General features: G+C 39.4%; 1 protein-coding gene across 4 annotated transcripts in view; it reads right to left on the reverse strand.

The window, feature by feature from the left end:
* The window catches only part of PPP2R2C (protein phosphatase 2 regulatory subunit Bgamma), a 209,918-nt gene that overhangs the window by 153,109 nt on the left and 39,714 nt on the right, over positions 1–17,095 (reverse strand). The gene's annotated exons all lie outside the window — the stretch shown is intronic.

Raw genomic sequence — 17,095 nt, forward strand, 5'->3', positions numbered from 1 at the left:
ATTCTGAAAAGGTACAAGCACCACTGAAGTTTAGGAATCTGAACAGAAAACAAATGGCTGTGTACCAAAACCACCACTACAGCGGAAGAGGGAATACACAATCACAAAACCAACTTAGAGGAGAGAGGGGCAGTCTGGTGGTTTAGGGCCTGTACTTGAACATAAAAAATACAACTCATTTGTCAGCATTACTACAGCATTTTGTGTAATCCTGCATGAATCTCGCACAGGTTTTTGGTTTTGTTTCTTTTTAATGAAGCTAGGACATACGGTTCTTGAAGGTAAATTCAAGAATTAGGAAGAAATTCTTTACTGCCTAATTGAGGCACTGGAACAGGTTGCCCAGAGAAGCTGTGGAGGCCCCCTCCCTGGAAGTGTTCAAGGACAGGTTGGATGGGGTTTTGGGCAACCTGGTCTAGCAGAGGGTGTCCCTGCCCATGGCAGGGGGGTTGGAACTAGATGATCTTTAAGGTCCCTTCCAACCCAAACCATTCTAGGATTCTATTTATACACAGCTTTTGTAGGTGACAGTACTAGAAATGCAATTTCTGCAGAGAGCATCAGTCAACACTGTGGTGGTACCGGCAGCTCTCCAGTGTCTGCCCATTCCCCTTCAGTCATTTGCTGCCTTTGCCCATGCTTGTTCATGTACCAAATCCTTTCAACCTGAGGATATCCTGTCTGCTTACACATACACACACCATCCACTTTTCCAGGCTGTGCACAAAACCAATTCTTTTTCTCAGTGTAGAGGGTAAGCACCAGCAGCAACACCAAACAAACCAGGACCTGCTGCATTCACCATTTGCAACATTTTCCTTATGGATATGCACTGCCTGGTACATAGCTGAAGTGTTAGGTACAAAGTGGTAACCCATAACAAGAATCCAGTCCTGCCAGCAGCTTTGGATAGACCACGCTGAAACGTCTTATTCTGAGCTTTCTACCTGTTTATTGGAAGCAGGTACAGCATAAATACTGATGACAATACTAGCTACAGTTCAGAAAGTAAATGCGAGAACCTCTAAATGTAATGAATGAGAAAATACACCTAGAATTTGATTGAAATGAGGAAGGCGGGCTTGCAAATGCCCGTATTTATTTTGTACAAAATAACCCTATCTGTGATGGAGCTGGTTTATTTTGCCCTTCCCTACCACATTATTTTATCATCTTGGATTTGTTCTTCAAAAGACAAAAAGGTCTGTGAGCAATACACACTGCACATGAAATCCCAACTCTGCTGAAGTCAGCAGCAAAGAGTACAACAAACAGCAAGTTTATACTCAACTATTTAATGCCATGGTTAGACCAACCTGGGTCAAGAAGGAACTTCCTTCAGCATCTGTGCAGGAGACAGTCAAACTGTCTCGTCTTAGAAAAATAACCTAGATGTTTCTGTTAGGAACCTAAGCTCCCTGTACACTCAGTGTAGCTTTTGGAGGGCAGTTAGGAGCATCTGAATCAGAAACCTCTCTCTTTCTTCATTTTGCATATTGGATGCTTAAGTTTCTCAGTCAGGTACCCAAGTTAGAGATGCAACATTAGAGAGTGTGGACTCCTCCATGGAGGCAACACTGAGCAGCTTCCTCCCATTGCTATGATGACTGCTGAAATGGGAAGAAATGTTACCTTGCAGGGCATTTGATCCCCAAAATCAAGCAACACAATTGAGTAAAAATGCATAGGAATAATTTATAGCTACAAATACACAGAAAATGAACATGTGTTCTCTCCTTTCGAAGAAAAAGAATTATATAGAAAAATTATCATTGAAAATAAATAGATAATAAATTATGTGAATGATGTGTAAAGTCTCAAGAAAGCCACACTGACAGTCTGAAAAAACATTGCAAATCATTTTCTTTGTAAATACCTCTAAATTTCTGTGACCACGGTGTCTGCAATTTCTACAGTGCCTGAGAGAATGTTCCTGCCCTTCCACATAAGCTCACCAATCGTTGTTCCTTATTTGTCCTCAGTCACTTGAAACTTTATGATTTCTATGGTCTATCATTTTGAGCTTCCTCCTCTTATTTGTTAGGTGCAATTTAAGCGTTAAAAGTGTTCTCATTTTTTCTAGGAGACAAGTGGACTTTTTTTTTGTGAAGTCAAAACAACAGCTCCCATCCAGAGATAATTTTCTCCTCTCACCACTGGAATTAGAGAGGTTCATAGACAACTTCCTTAGGCATCACATCTGGGTCAGATCATGCCTACCTTCTTCCCACTTTTAAGTTAAAAAAATCTCATAAGGAGAAATGGAATGAGGAGGAAGCCTTTAACAAAAACACCAGACAATATTCCCTGTGTGCATTCAAATGCATTCCCCAAGACTATGAGCCAAATCCTTACTGTGTGGCAAATATTAGTAGTCCACTGACTTAAGTAGGTCAGTTCACATAAGAAAGATTAGCAAAATTCTGCTCTAAATTTGTAGTGCAATGCAAATTTGTGAAACAACGTTTGCAGATAACTAGCTGTGCCATTTTAAAATGCTACTTATTATCAATCCCACTGACAACCTACATAATTTGATCCGGTCAAATATCCAGGGAGAGGGTCGGGGGGAAAGGAACCTTTGCTCAAAACCATATTAGTTATTTGTACTTTCACGGTAGCTCACAGTCCTACCTATAAAACAACCCACTAATTGAGCTGAACACTGTACAAACATGGTGAGGGGTGGGGGGGGAGTGGAGAAAAGAAGTGCCCTATCCTGAAGAATTTCAAGCAAGCTATAAAATGGAAGAGCAACATACAGATCAGCAGAGACATTTAAGTAAACATTGAGTCAGTAATGAGAATGGAATCCTGTTTTTCAGCTTTCTTCAAAAGAAGGTCATTAGAGACTTTGTGGAGAACAGCAATAAACAAGAACTGGATTCAAAAGGTTGAAAAATAACTGCATAACAAGAATAGAGTGAGCTTAGAGGTAAAAGGAACAAGACTGACTAGCAGGTCAAGAGCTTTTTATTTTTTTTCCTTCTCCACAAAGATGGAGGAGACTAAGCGTATTAAGATGCATTCTAAAGAGTAAGATTTTCAATGAAAGTGTTAGTGGAGAATAAAAGACAAGAAGGAAAATAAAAGACAAGACAGGCATGACAGATGCCAATACAGACTGCAGGTGTCAGTAAGAAAATAGAAGAGTTAGGAGCACAGCAAACAAAAACTTCATCTGTGCCAGGAGGAGAAAAACTTGATAGGTTAGGGAGAGAAAATAATATAAGGAGAGGAAGAAACCTGTGTTTCACTTTGTCAGAGTTCTAGGGAGAAGAATTGGAGAAAGGGGAAGGTAGAGACAGAAAAAAGGAAGGAACCAGAAATTGAAGCAGGAGGCAGCCAGTACCCTGAGGAAGGAATCAAAATTAGCAAAGACACAAATGGGACTGAGGACTTGGTAACAGTGGAGCCTAACAGTGGTAAGCAATTGAAGAAGATGAGAACAAATCTTTGGCTGTTGATCACGTTTGCTCACTGTATTTCCATCAGGAAGCTCTGCAACATGAGAGAGGGAAGAATTAGGTGTTAGAAGGCAATTGGTCTGGAGGGTTCCTACATGATCTTATTTGTAACACCCGTTGAATGCATGGCCATCCCGTTTTGCTCCTGCAGAACATTTTTGTTCTTCTCTTTAACACATTCTCACAAAGAGCTGCTATTTAGCTTTGTTAGACATTTACATCAGAGAACAGCCTTTAATAATTTAAACTCTCAATATCTGAAATAGAGCATCATCAGGTACTCCAAGTCTCCATTTTACTACTCCCAAATTCATCACTCAGTCTGAATTAGAACAACTAAACTTGAACTGCAATTGAAAGAAATAGTGGTTGAATACTTAAATATTTTCTTTGTCTAACAAAAGTTTTCATATACAGATCATTCTGTACTTCATTTAGTAAAACACAATGGCTTTAAATGAAATGGAACTTAATTTTGAATTGGCACAGAACTTCAAATTAATTATTTTTGAAGAACAAGAAATTTAAAGCACTGTGATGTTAAAAATCCTTAGAAGTTACACAAATTGCACCAAAAGCAGACTATCTTAAAATGGTACCTTAAATTAATGTTAGTATAGCCACTGGAGGTTTTTAAGCACTTCAACAGAATTTGCTTCTAACTATATCCTAACATCTGCAAACTGTGTGAAACAGGGCAAACTTTCTCTTCTCATCTTCAAATAGAATAAGGTAACACATACAATTAGTCAGCTACAGAAAATTGTAACAAAATATTTAGCTAACACTTTACAGTTAGATTTCATTGCCATTGAATTTGCTCACCAAAAGAGAATATTTATGAGCCAGATGCTCCCTCTCTCTTCACGCATATCTAGTTTATGTAGAGAGATGTAAAAAGCTTAGCTACTGATTTCTCCAGTTAGGCCATCAGCAAACTAGCTTTGCTGTTTATTTATTTATTCATAATGTCCAGAAAAATAAGATTATATAGTACAGTCATATTCCCATTCAGAAATACTGGACTTCTTCATCTGCCTTTCCTTTAAAAGGATACAGCAACAAGGAATTCGAATGTGATAAAAAGCTACTCCCCTACTCTTCCTCCAGCCCTACTATGCATGACAGAGAAGGGACTCAGAACTCTGAGCCAGGGATAAGACAGCAAATGCACTCCCTTGGGTTTGAGTAGTTTTACTTCTATTTAAGAATACTAACTTTAAAATAGTATTTTCCTCTGCTATCTAGTCCTCTCTTAGTACTTCCATCCAGAATGAACAATTAGTTTGGATCATACCCTCCCCTAAATTTGAGACTAGATCTACATTGCAAATTGCAGCAGATACCCAGGCTAACTTTAAACAAGTTAAATCTTAGAAACAGTCCGGCCCTGATGGCAGAGACCTCAGCATGAACTGAACGCCTTGGAGGGAAGTTTACCCACATGCGATTAAAGTAGCAATGGTACAAACATCTTTCCACCACTTCTTTTGAAGACATTCAAGTGCATCTCATGACATGATGCCTACTTGCAAAGGAATTAATCCAATAGTTTTGTGATAGTAATGAACGTATCATAAATGACCCTGATAAAAGCTTGCAATAAAAATCTGTATTCCAATACATTTCTAGTAGTCCTCTTTACATTTGTCCAATAGCCAAATATAAGATAATATACAGCACTACCATGCAATTCCATTTTTGATTCTTTGACATCTAAAAAAAGATACTGCAAAAAGTTAACATAAAAAGTAAAAAAAAAGAAAAATCTCAATCATAGCTCTCAAGAAAAGTAAATAATTTTGTCTTATTCTAACGCTTCAACAGAAATTGTTGCACAACTCTCCCATTTATACCATGTAATGTATATTTCAATACACAGTCTTCAGTTACTGTATATTTAATATTAAAAATTATTATGTAGCCCAACAATTTTGAAAAACCTAATGGCTGCTATCACAACTGGAAAATATTCTATTATTCACAAAAGGGAAGTTTCTTCAACACACTATCTTTTGCTGTGTTAAACCTAAAAATAACACCTCCCCAGAAGAAATAATTTATTTTTAGCCTACATACTCTAGACACAGAATAAAACTAATGCCTCCCAGCACCTGGTGATTTTAGAAAGCAAGCAATTAAAAATTATCATCAAGTAATTTAAATTACAGAAGCCGACTTCCTTCAACATATTTCACCCTATCTGTGAACATTGTTGCATAAGGATCCTTAGCAGACTCAGTGCCACTTTAAGGTCTGCAGAAAGCCAGAGCACAGGATGAACTGAATCCACACCATGCTCCTAGTTTTTCACACAGAAACCAGCAGTTTTCTTCTTCTTTTTTTGTGGTGTGTTGGTGGTAGTGGTGGAGCTCACCAATACTCTGGGCCTAATTAATGATCTTTTCCAAAACTGAGTGAATGCAGCCAGGATATTTGGACATAATGTTTCCTGCAAGAAGTCCCCCTGGGGCAGAATAGATGCCTTGAGCTATGACACCCCTGTGCCCCAAGGGTGCCCACCTGTGATACAAGCTCCTCTCTCGGGCCACTGTATCACCTTGGCTGGGAAGCAGTAGGTTTCCCCATCCTACCACAGCAGCTCCATACACCACAGCCCTCTCCTAGTTCCATAATGGCACATTAACCCGCAGTCTGGCAGCCCTACGCTGGGCACTGCTTTCAAGTGTTTCCCTCAGAGAAAGGAGGAAATTGAAAAGAGAAACAGTTGCCTATCTACTGGCTTGAGTCTGGTGAGATCAAGCCTGCAGGTAGCAGGCAGAAGTTGTAGTAGCATCTGGCAACGGGGAAAAGTGTTGAAGGGCTCCCATGAGCTCATAACCTTGGATGGCACTGAAACACTGTATTAGAGACAGCAACTGCATTTTTTCCCTCAGTCTTTAGTGGTTTAAAATCACATCTAAACCAAATCCTGCAATCTATCAGCTAATGAGTGCAAGGAACCACTTAACAAGAGTGCGAAGAGATTCCAGTCAACATGAACGGAGTGAGTTCTGCACACTCAAGGGGCGAGTTGTCATTTGGCAAATTTCAGAACACAGTAACAGATTCCAGCAGGATCTAGATTTAGCTAGAGAGATTGAAAGCAAGGTTGCAAAATGATAGGGGAAGGAAAAGCAGAAAGAACAGGCAAATTTCCAAAAGGAGAAGCTATAAGTTTTCCCAGAATTTACTAATTTGGAGATTAAGCCCATTCAGTGACTTCATCAGGAATGCGAAGAGTTGTGCAAGGGAAAGAGCACAGAATGGGGAATCAAAGACCAAGCACTAATTCCGGCTGTGAGACATTTTCCTTCCTTGTGCTTCTTTTTCACTCTTCCACTGTCTTGCCTATTTAAACCAAAAATTACATGGGCTTAAACTTCTCTACTGCAGTCATCAACTGCAGGCTGATGCAGGGCCCCTCAGCAATGCCTACACTTATGAGACACTGTTCCCAAGCTAATAAAGCTCATCTGTTCCCAAAATAAGCTTCTGTGTCCTCTAAAACACAAGGCAGATTATTTATTCCACAGCAAACGGCATTGCAGAAAAAGACAATGTAGAAGCTACAGCCGTCTACAAGAAGGGTTTGGGATGAGTCTCGAATAGAAAACCTGTCACTTGACAGGGCCTGTCGCTGCCAAGCAACCCAGGCACACTGATGGGCAAACAAGGAGGACGGTAGGGTTGGGGACAAGTGTTGAAATAAATGCTTCCAGTTTAGACTTTACTTACAACAAAGGTTACTCTGCTCCTAACAGTTTCTCAAATTGAAATACAAATATACATGTGTGTATATATATATATCTGAAATGAGAAATAATATGTTGGGGTTGGTATTATTGCATTACATGCTGAAGAAAACATACTATTCATTTTGCAAAATTAGGTTAGTTTTATAAATATACAGATGTTAATTACCTTAAATACTTATAGTATCACTGCGTGCTGCCTCATATCTAGCCTACGAGGCAGCACATACCTTGTCATCACTGCCTGGTTGTGTATGGGACACTTTCTCTCTAAAGTGATACTCGTGATAGCATCCTCTCTCTGAATTACCCTACAACATCAGCAACTCACTGCCATGTTCTACTGTTGTACAAGGGAGAAAAACTTTTGAAATATATGCCTCTGCATGCAAGCCTAGAAAATGGTGATTCATGCAGTTTGTTCAAACTAACATTGTAATTATATCCTTTTATGCACAAAAAAGCAGGAAATCTATGCTACTAAAAATTATGAACCTGCAAAGCAGCAACAGGTCCTAAGAAGGATAGCTAAAATCCTGCTGGTAATCACAAAGCGAAGATGTTTCAGCAGCTGATGGTGATGAACAGATCGCAGGCACCAGAGCACACGGCACTAGAGGTTGCTGATGGGCACTGTCACAACAGTGGAGCCTCAGGAGCTGAACTGCATGCAGCCTCACTGGCACTCCACCCAGCACGCTGTCAGAAATGGTTTCCAGACAAGACCTATCACTCCATAGCCAGGCAAGGCAGCGATTACAAAACTAACTTCATACCCTAAGACAAAACGACCCACATCCCAATTAACTCTGTAGATGTCAGGCTCTGGAGTGGGACATGAAGCTAACTGAGACAGAAAGCCTGAAAAGAGATGAACAGAGAACCTACAAATATGCACCTGGTGTGAAAGAATTATAAAATTGTCACTTGGAGGCACTGGACAATCCGAAGAAATGCTGCTATAAAACACAGAACAGAAAGTGGCCTAAGAAAGGGATTTTAGAGCAGGGATACAGGCACTGACAGAACTCCCTTAGACTTTGAGACATGCTGGTGTGCATATTTGTTCAAGAAAGGATTTAGGAAGAGAGGGAGGGAATCAAGTGAGAACAGTATTCAAACTCATGCTAAGGGTTCCTTCCTGAACCTAAACATCCTTCCTGAACGGCAATGGACTGAAACACACATTTAAGCAGTATCCTGATGCAGCACCTATGTGGTAAGACTACTACACAGTCAAAACACTGCAAAAGGAAAGCAGTTTCTAAAACAGCTTCCAGAAATCAGCATTCTGAAAGGATTAAGCTGTTAAGATATAGAAATCCTGGAGAGATGGAGCTTGAACAATTGCGACAGAAAAAAGTCAGGAGAAAAGACATCAAAGCAGGTACAGAGATAAACTTTCTGCACAAGATTGAGAGAGGAAACAGAAGAAATTCTTTCAAATAGTACGACCTGTCATAAAAAAAATCAGAAGCTGCCTGAGAATTTGTAACACCTCTAAAACGGTTTTGAGACTTAAGCAAATAATTAAAAAACAAATCAAATTAGCAGATTGTATTCGCTTTCACATTAAAAAGCAAACCACAGCCACTCTTTCTAACATTTTGCTAATTCAGAGCCCAAAATATTTCAGGAAATAATAATTCAGGAACACTTGCTGCACATGGCAAGCGTATTAAACAAAATCAACATACAGGATCATTTATTACTGGCTTTGCATTCTACACACAATCACACAAAGATGACAGCTTTGAAGGGAACTTAGCCCAGAAGACTATACTTTTCACAAGACTGCCGAGAAACGACATGACATACGACAAGACATTCATCCTGACTCCTTCCTTCCACCAATGTGTTTGTTTAATTCAGACAGGCATAGTGCAAACAGTTTTTTTTCTCCAGCAACACCTTACACCACAAAGAGTTGTTCCATATTTCTCTGTTCTACAGTAACTAAGGAGACATGCGAATCCAGCGATTCGGGAGCACCTGCAGACCCCAGCCATCGTGGGCCAGTGAGAAGGAACTGCTGCAGAACAAAAAAGCTGTTCTAGAAAATTAAACAGTGCTAAATTTGTTCTTGTACATAAAATTTACTGCAATAATGTTGGTACAGCCTCAGGGAGAGGAAATCTCTCAAAAAAAATTACAAATGTGTCAATATAAACAATGATTTTGCTGTTAGCCTTTCTTCCAGATCATCCAAATATTTAAATTACTGTAGCATCTGAAGTACAGTAAAAAATGCTGCACCTGCTGTAAGAGCTGCAATCTCTGAAATAATACTCACTTGGTAAACCAAAAGCTAAAAATAAATTCCAGCTATTAAAAAAGAAAAAAAAACCCCACCACCTAACAAAACAAACACATAAGCATTCAATGGTGTGAGAAAAAAAGTAATTTGTAAGCAGAATGTAGAAAGAAAGCTAGCACTGAATGAAAATAAAAGTTCGCAAGATTTACTAAACTCCAAATTTTGAGGCGTATGAAACCCCATGCTACATTGCAGTAAACAACAAATGCACCTAAATGTTGTGTTCCACTTCTGGCCACCCTCATACCAACAGCAGGAATCAAAATTCAGAAAAAAGAACAAATCACAGAGGCAATTTGGCATTGGAAACAGAGAATTACCCGGTAAACAATGACTGGAAATACTCCTCATAGGAATAAGTTGAAAGGAATGGAAGCACAAACATCAAAAAGAATAATTTTTATTGTGGTTCAAGACATAGTAAGTGCAAATTAAATAAGAGGAAAGCATGTTGCTTATTATGAACTATACTTACAAGGGAGAGTATAAGTTATTAATTGATTTTGCAACCTAATAAAGGACTAAGCACTTACTAATTAAGTGTTGCAATGAAAACAGCCCCAAGGAGTATCTGGAAACACGGGGTGAAGTGCTCAGCCTGTCCAGTGCAGAAACTGCCAGCTTGGGGGGGGAACTCCCTAGAATCAGCACCCTGAAACACGGAACACAAAGACATGTTGGTTCCATTCTGGAGTTTAGAAGTCTCAAATAAGATCACAAAGGAGACATGATTGCTGATCTAGAGCCTGAATGTGAATATAGTCCTAATAGTTGGTACTGCTTAATATTCTCTGAAAAAACTGCGCTACATTCTTACCTTATTATATAATAGCATGCTGATAACTCATACAGGAAATCCAATATCATTTCATTTTAGTTCAAGCAAAATAAAATCTGGGTATGGACATTTACCATACCACCTGCTGAAGGTGCAGCAGGTGTCAACAAAAAATGTAGTATTTGTGGAATCAGAAATGATCCTAACTAAAAAGAATGCAAATCTGTGTCTTACTGATTGAGATGCTCACCATAGCAAGGAAAATTTTGGGCTTTTTGAGGCCAGCTTGAGGTCAATTCAAATTTTTGCACTTGCAGTTACTTTATGCACATAAGAGAAACAGATCCAAACAGGATCTGGAACCACAGCTATGTGTAACTGTGTGTAAGAGGAAATTTAACTTGATAAAGGAGGGAGCAGGAGCCCTCACCCAATGCAGGCCAAAAGGCCCCAGCATAACTTGCTGTTGGAAAAGATCTGCTAAGCAGAACCAAGCCCTAGCACATCACTAAGCACTCTAACAAAAAAAAAAAGAAGAGGAGGAGGGGTGGCTGCTTAATGGTACAAATTTTGCTAAACTCTGCAAAATTATATTTAACCTTACTTACAGCTAGACAGGGACTAATGCAGTTGCTGAGCAAGCATAAATGCTAGGCCTTAAAATATCTATAGTCTGTAACAGAATGAACTAATTTCAACTAATGAACCGCTGAGCCAGCGCAATGAAAAGACCGGAGCATGGGAAAAGTAATGCAATAATGGTATGCTTAAGACAATTATAAATCAAAGAAAAGTGAGTGTTGTCTCTAAGCCTCAAGGAACAATTCCCCGGGGAGGGGTGAGGAAGACCATCTACAAGACACCATGCCTAAGGGCACAGTGACCAGTGATCTGCGAACCAGAACAGAAGCAGTAAAACGAGATGTGAGCAGTCTGGGAAACCAGGGAAGTTAGTTGTGGATCGTGGCAGTTTTGAGGGGATAAAGGAAAACTCAAAAGTCATCAAGGTTGGTCCAGCAGAAGAGGATCAACACTGCAGACCGCAGCAGCAGAAAACTGTTGTAGAGGTGAGTACTTCTGTGAAGAACCTTGATGACCCGGAGGGATATCCTTCGATCCCCCATGCCATGAGGATGGGCTGTAAGGGCTGAGAGAGGGGTGTTGTGTCCCTTAGGGGGAGTAAATGTGTCTACCATAACCACAGAATTACATATGCTATTTATGTGATCTCTTTAGTTATAAGATTCCTCCATCAACACATCCACTGCCATTCTTAGCTCATCATTATCTACCTCACTGTCTGATTGCTGACACTGCCTGTGATCCTTCATTGCTCTGATTATCCCATAGCTGAGTACCACTGATTCTTAGCTATCATTGCTGGGCTTTGTCCATAAATATTGCCAACCTGTATAAACTGTTAAAAATCCTATCTACCTCCTTGCATAACTTGTCTTCCTTGCCAGATACTACTGTTGCACACTCACCCCATAGAAGCTAACCCATGTTAACACAGTGTGAAAAACATAACAAAAAGGAAATACAGCTGCATTTTTTGTTGGGCTAAATGTATGCATGCAAGAAATACTCTAAGTCTGGCTTGAGCTTCCAGAATCATTCCCTACTTAGTTTCAGAAACTCAGTGGAGCAATGGGAACAACCTAGTAAGTTTAGCCATTTCCACAAATGCCAATGAGCTTGATTACATATATTTGTATTTATCACATTTGTAATTAAGCATATACCTAAGCCCTGCTTAAGATCTAATCATAAATCTCATCCTTACATTAGTTAAGCACTTTTTAAAATTTTAACCACATGCAATTAGATTATAAAATGTTCTTTAAAATAAAATGTGGCATTTGCATAGTTCTATTTAAAGAAATTTAGTCTAAAGACTTACTTGGGAACACACTTAGAACTGTAAACTTTATGACTCTTTGGACAGTAATTAAGACCACCTTCTTATTATTCAATTTATCTATAACAAACTGGGAAGATTTATCTTTCATTTGTGACAATGTAACTGATAGATGCAAGCATTTCAAGCTCACCAGAAAGCACATGAATAAACCAGTAATTTGATACAATATCATTTCAGAGAAAGCACAGTAAACTATCTATCTATATGTATTGGTAAGTAAAATAGAAACACAAAAGCCAGCTAAGCTTTCAGGTTAAACAAAGTTCTTCAGTAATGCTGTGGCTAACCAAATCCCTTTCTAAAGGCACGCCATTCTCTACCTACTTGCTTATGGTGACGGAGAAGCTGAGAACACAGAGGTTTGATCTCTACTTCATACTTATAACACCTACGAGCTGCAGTCTCATTGGTCTCTTTTTAGCTGTGCTGAAGTGGGGTTTGAGCCTGGAGGCTGCGGGGAGAAGGGCTCTCGCAATCCCAAGGAGGCAGAGCCCCTCACCCCTTAGCAACAGCTACACTGCCCAGAACTGGGGTCTGGAAGCCGACACACCAGACTTTTGCCAGTCCACCCCCCTCATTTTGCATAGCAGCCACATCCAGCCTCTGTATTGCACTAAAACAACTATTTTTAACTGTAGAGATTTTTGATAATAAAACTGTTTTCAGTTTATTATGTTCTAGTCAAGGCTTACCCAGAAAGCTCTTTTCCCCCCTTCTTTTCACACTACACCAAAAGCACTTGATTAAAGGTTTAATGCTCCAAAGTCCCAAATCTGTCATTTTTATTTACTGAGTGCCCTCTGAGCTCAACTCCTTCAACCCTCACTTTGGCAGCATGACCCTTGACCACAGGGAACACAATGCAACATGGATTTACTAAGACTTCACTTTACTGCAAGTGATTTCCTATAGCCAAGACTCCTAAATCTCAAACTTCTGAAGGCTACCAGTTTTTTTGACAGAAATAGCCTTTCTTGCATAAAACAATGTTTACTACAATGATTCTGTATTCTGAGCAAAAAAATATTTCCATTCATCATTTTGAAATTCAGGATTTTGTTGAAACAAATTGGTTTTCGGATTGAAGGATACAAGTACTAATATTGGATTTCCATATTTTCCCACATTACATAAATTTTCCAAAATGGAAATAGTCCAGAATCAAATGGAAAGACATGTTTAGTCAGGGTGAAAATGTTAATTGTGCTTTAGAGAGTACAGAAATTCAAATAAAATGGCCAGCCAGTATCAATCCTTCCACCTTTGAGGTGACAGTAACCCGAAAGCGGAAGAAGCCAGCAAAAAGTACCATACCTGTTGCTGGCAAAAACCCCTGTGGATAAGCCCATACGCAGCTTCCATCACCAGGAACAAGGAACCACATACAACCAGAAAAACACAGTTTGGGAGCAATAAAGCTAATTAAAGAGGAAAAATCATTCCAGCCCTTGGAAATAACTGCTGTTATCACTGTTGTAAATATATCGAAAAGAAACAATACAGACATAGGACTGTAGAAACAGTGTGGCTAATGGAAAATTTGTTATTTGAAGCTAGGAAAAACTTACATAGTGTTATTTAGCAGCATGGTATTTCTGTAGCACTGCCAGACTTCTAGACAATTGTTGGCAAAATGCAACTAGAACTAGCATATACACCATACCTCACATTTTATGGATAGCTCATTAAAATTTCATATTTACATTTGACAGTCTTATTTTTGAGATCTGACCATACCAGCAATTTCTACTGCTTGAATTACTGTAAGTCTGTGAGGTCATTAAGGCTTTATGATGACATAATTCCAACACACATGTGAACTCATGAAATAATGATGGCATTCAGTTGCAACCAAAATCAAATGAAGGAAAGACTATATAGCACCCAAGAGGAAAAATGTTTTGAGAAGGAGTATTTTTCCTTGAAACACAATGGAGAGCACACATGGGAAAATTTGATATTTTCAAGTTAAGGGATGATCTTTGATTCCTTCTGCTCTTGGGAACTCACCTTATATTTCCACATCACCAGCCTCCAAAGCCAGCACTTTGCAGTGGTGGTGGAGGGTACATTACCCAGCTCTTTAACAAAAAATGGGTTTCTGCCAAATTAAAGAGGTTGAACTGGAAAGCTCCCAGTTACTCACTGGAATAGCTGGAATTTGCCCATTAACTCTAAGATCATGAAGTTCAAGAAGGGGAAGTGTAAAGTCCTGCACCTGGGGAGGAACAACCCCAGGCACTAAAATATGTTGGGGGTTATCCAACTGGAAAGCAGCTTGGCAGAAAAGGATCTAAGGGTCCCAGTGGACACCAGATTGAACATGAAGCAGCAATGTGCTCTTGTTGCAAATAAAGGGAACTGTATCCTGGGCTGCACTAGACAAAGCATTGCCAGCAGGTGGAGGGAGGTCAGCCTTCCCCTTTGCTCAGCACTGGTGAGGCCACACCTGGAGTGCTGGGTCCAGTTCTGGGTCCCCAGTACAAGACACATGAACAGACTGAGGGAGTCCAACAAAGGGCCACAAAGATGATGAAGGGACTGGAGCGTCTCTCCCTATGAGGAAAGGCTGAGAAAGCTGGGGCTGTTCAGCCGGGAGAAGAGAAGCTTCAAGGGGATCTTATCAATGTATATAAATACCTGGAGGGAGGGTGCAAAGAGGATGGAGCCAGGCTCTTTCCAGTGGTGCCTAGTGACAGGACCAGAGGCAGTGGGCACAAACTGAAACACAGGAGGTTCCCTCTAAGCATCAGGATATACTTTGTCACTGCGAGAGTGACCAAGCACTGGCACAGGCTGCCCAGAGAGGTCATGGAGTCTCCATCCTTGGAGATATTCAAAAGCCACCTGGATACAGTCTCAGATAATCGGCTCTAGATGACCCTGCTTGAGCAGGGGTGACCAGATGACCTCAAGAGGTCCCTTCTAACCTCAACCATTCTGTGATTCTGTAAGATCACCTTGTTATAGGCAAAGTGCAACAATAAAAGAACAGGTAAACATATGGTTGCAGTATTTGAAAGAGTAACAAAGGAATAAAAAGACAACAAAAGAAATGCAATTCTACATTACATTTAACAATCACATTCCCCTTCAGTCATTTCAACACCACACAAGATTTGTGAAGATGGTGAACTTGTCTCAACCTCCACTCTGCAGCTGAGTTATCCTTCAGCCTGTCTGCGTGGGTAAGCATCAGCACAGCTATGTCTTGTAAGACAGCTCTGGCCATCATAGGTGGCAGGGCTGATTCAGAGCTTTCAGATCACCCAGCACTGAGGACATCTGGGGATGTCACATGAGCTACCAGAGGTGAAGAGTCACTCTCCTCCCTTCTCTTGCCCAGCTTTGGGTGTCCCTGAACTAGAACATTCCTTCAGCTTCAAGATCATTGTGCTTGTTTCTCTCTGACAATAAAAGTCCTCAAGAGTTTTAATGGTAAAGTCACTGTCATGAGAAATACTAGTTGTAACAGTGATTCTTCTAAATTCTGTTGCTGCCACTAATGGTAGAGTTTCTGCCATTAACAAGAGTCTAACTCCTACCTCATTTTATGGTAAACAGCTGATACTATTGCATTGCCTACATCCTGTTTGGAAAAAAGAAAATCCAATTAGAACGGATTCACCACAAGCTAGACTTCGACCCCTAGTTTTGGACTTTGACTGCCTTTTGTTTGTTTGTGAAGCACAGCAATTGTTTACATACAATATAAATTGAACCCATGGCATGCGAAATCCGGACCCTGCAGACTCTGTAGGTAACCTAGGGTTATAGGTTAAAAAACACTGACATCATGACAAATTGCTGTAATTTGAGGAATAATCTGAAATCCTGCTGGGACACAATTGAGTCTGTGAGCCTAGTTGTTAATGATAATAAAAGCTGACACAGTAAAAATGATAGCATTAAAGAGAACACCCAGTAATATAAGTACCTCCAACATATGACATTGACAATCCAGTTAAGGGGGCTGGTAAAAATCTCATAGGCAAGTTACTTAATGCGCCATTTCCAGTTACAGAAAGCTCCAGTCATTTGTGGAAATGCAACCACTAAGTGCTTTTGTCTTTTCTTGCTTACAGGCTGTCTGTTTGTCACAATTTTAAAAACATGCACTTTTCATAATATCTTCAGTAATGCATGGTCATAATTACATTTTCTGATCAGTTTGTATCTATGTACCAATACATAAAAACTGTATTTTTAATGTAGTACACCCACGATACCTTCCTCTGTGTCTTTGACATATCATAAACCAGCTGGCGACATAAAATATAAATTGGCTAGCTATGAGAACAGATGAATCATTAATTACTTACTCTGTAACAAAATAAGAGACCAATTTTACAGTATCAAATGGCATGTGTAGCTGCTAATTTTAAATTCTATTTAAAAAAAACCTCAATGAGCATTATTTAAAACACTGATATATATTTCTATTTTAAAATATTAATATTTCTCAGAATTTAGAAACATGGTTACTGAATTTTGCTCTAGCTTTATTTCTTTATTTTTATTCTTCAACAATACCTAGATATTATGGATTAATGCATACTATTACAAGCATCGTAAGATTTTTATTCACTCTTCATACTGAATTTCATCTTTCACAGGCCTCACACTTCAGATCATTATTCTCAGCTTTGCAGGATCAGGGGATAATGTCTTCTCACAAATACAATTTACAAGACAAGTAAACCATATGCTGCTAATGTTAAAAATCACATAAATGCCAAAACTAAAGCTAACAGGATTCGACATCTCTTCCTTTTGATAGTACAGTCAACAGGGGAGTGGGGAGTTTTCCATCAAAAATTGGCTGTAACATTAAAAAAAAAAAGAAAGAATACA

Source organism: Balearica regulorum, chromosome 4 (genome assembly GCF_011004875.1).
Source record: "Balearica regulorum gibbericeps isolate bBalReg1 chromosome 4, bBalReg1.pri, whole genome shotgun sequence".
Classification (NCBI taxonomy): Eukaryota; Metazoa; Chordata; class Aves; order Gruiformes; family Gruidae; genus Balearica; species Balearica regulorum.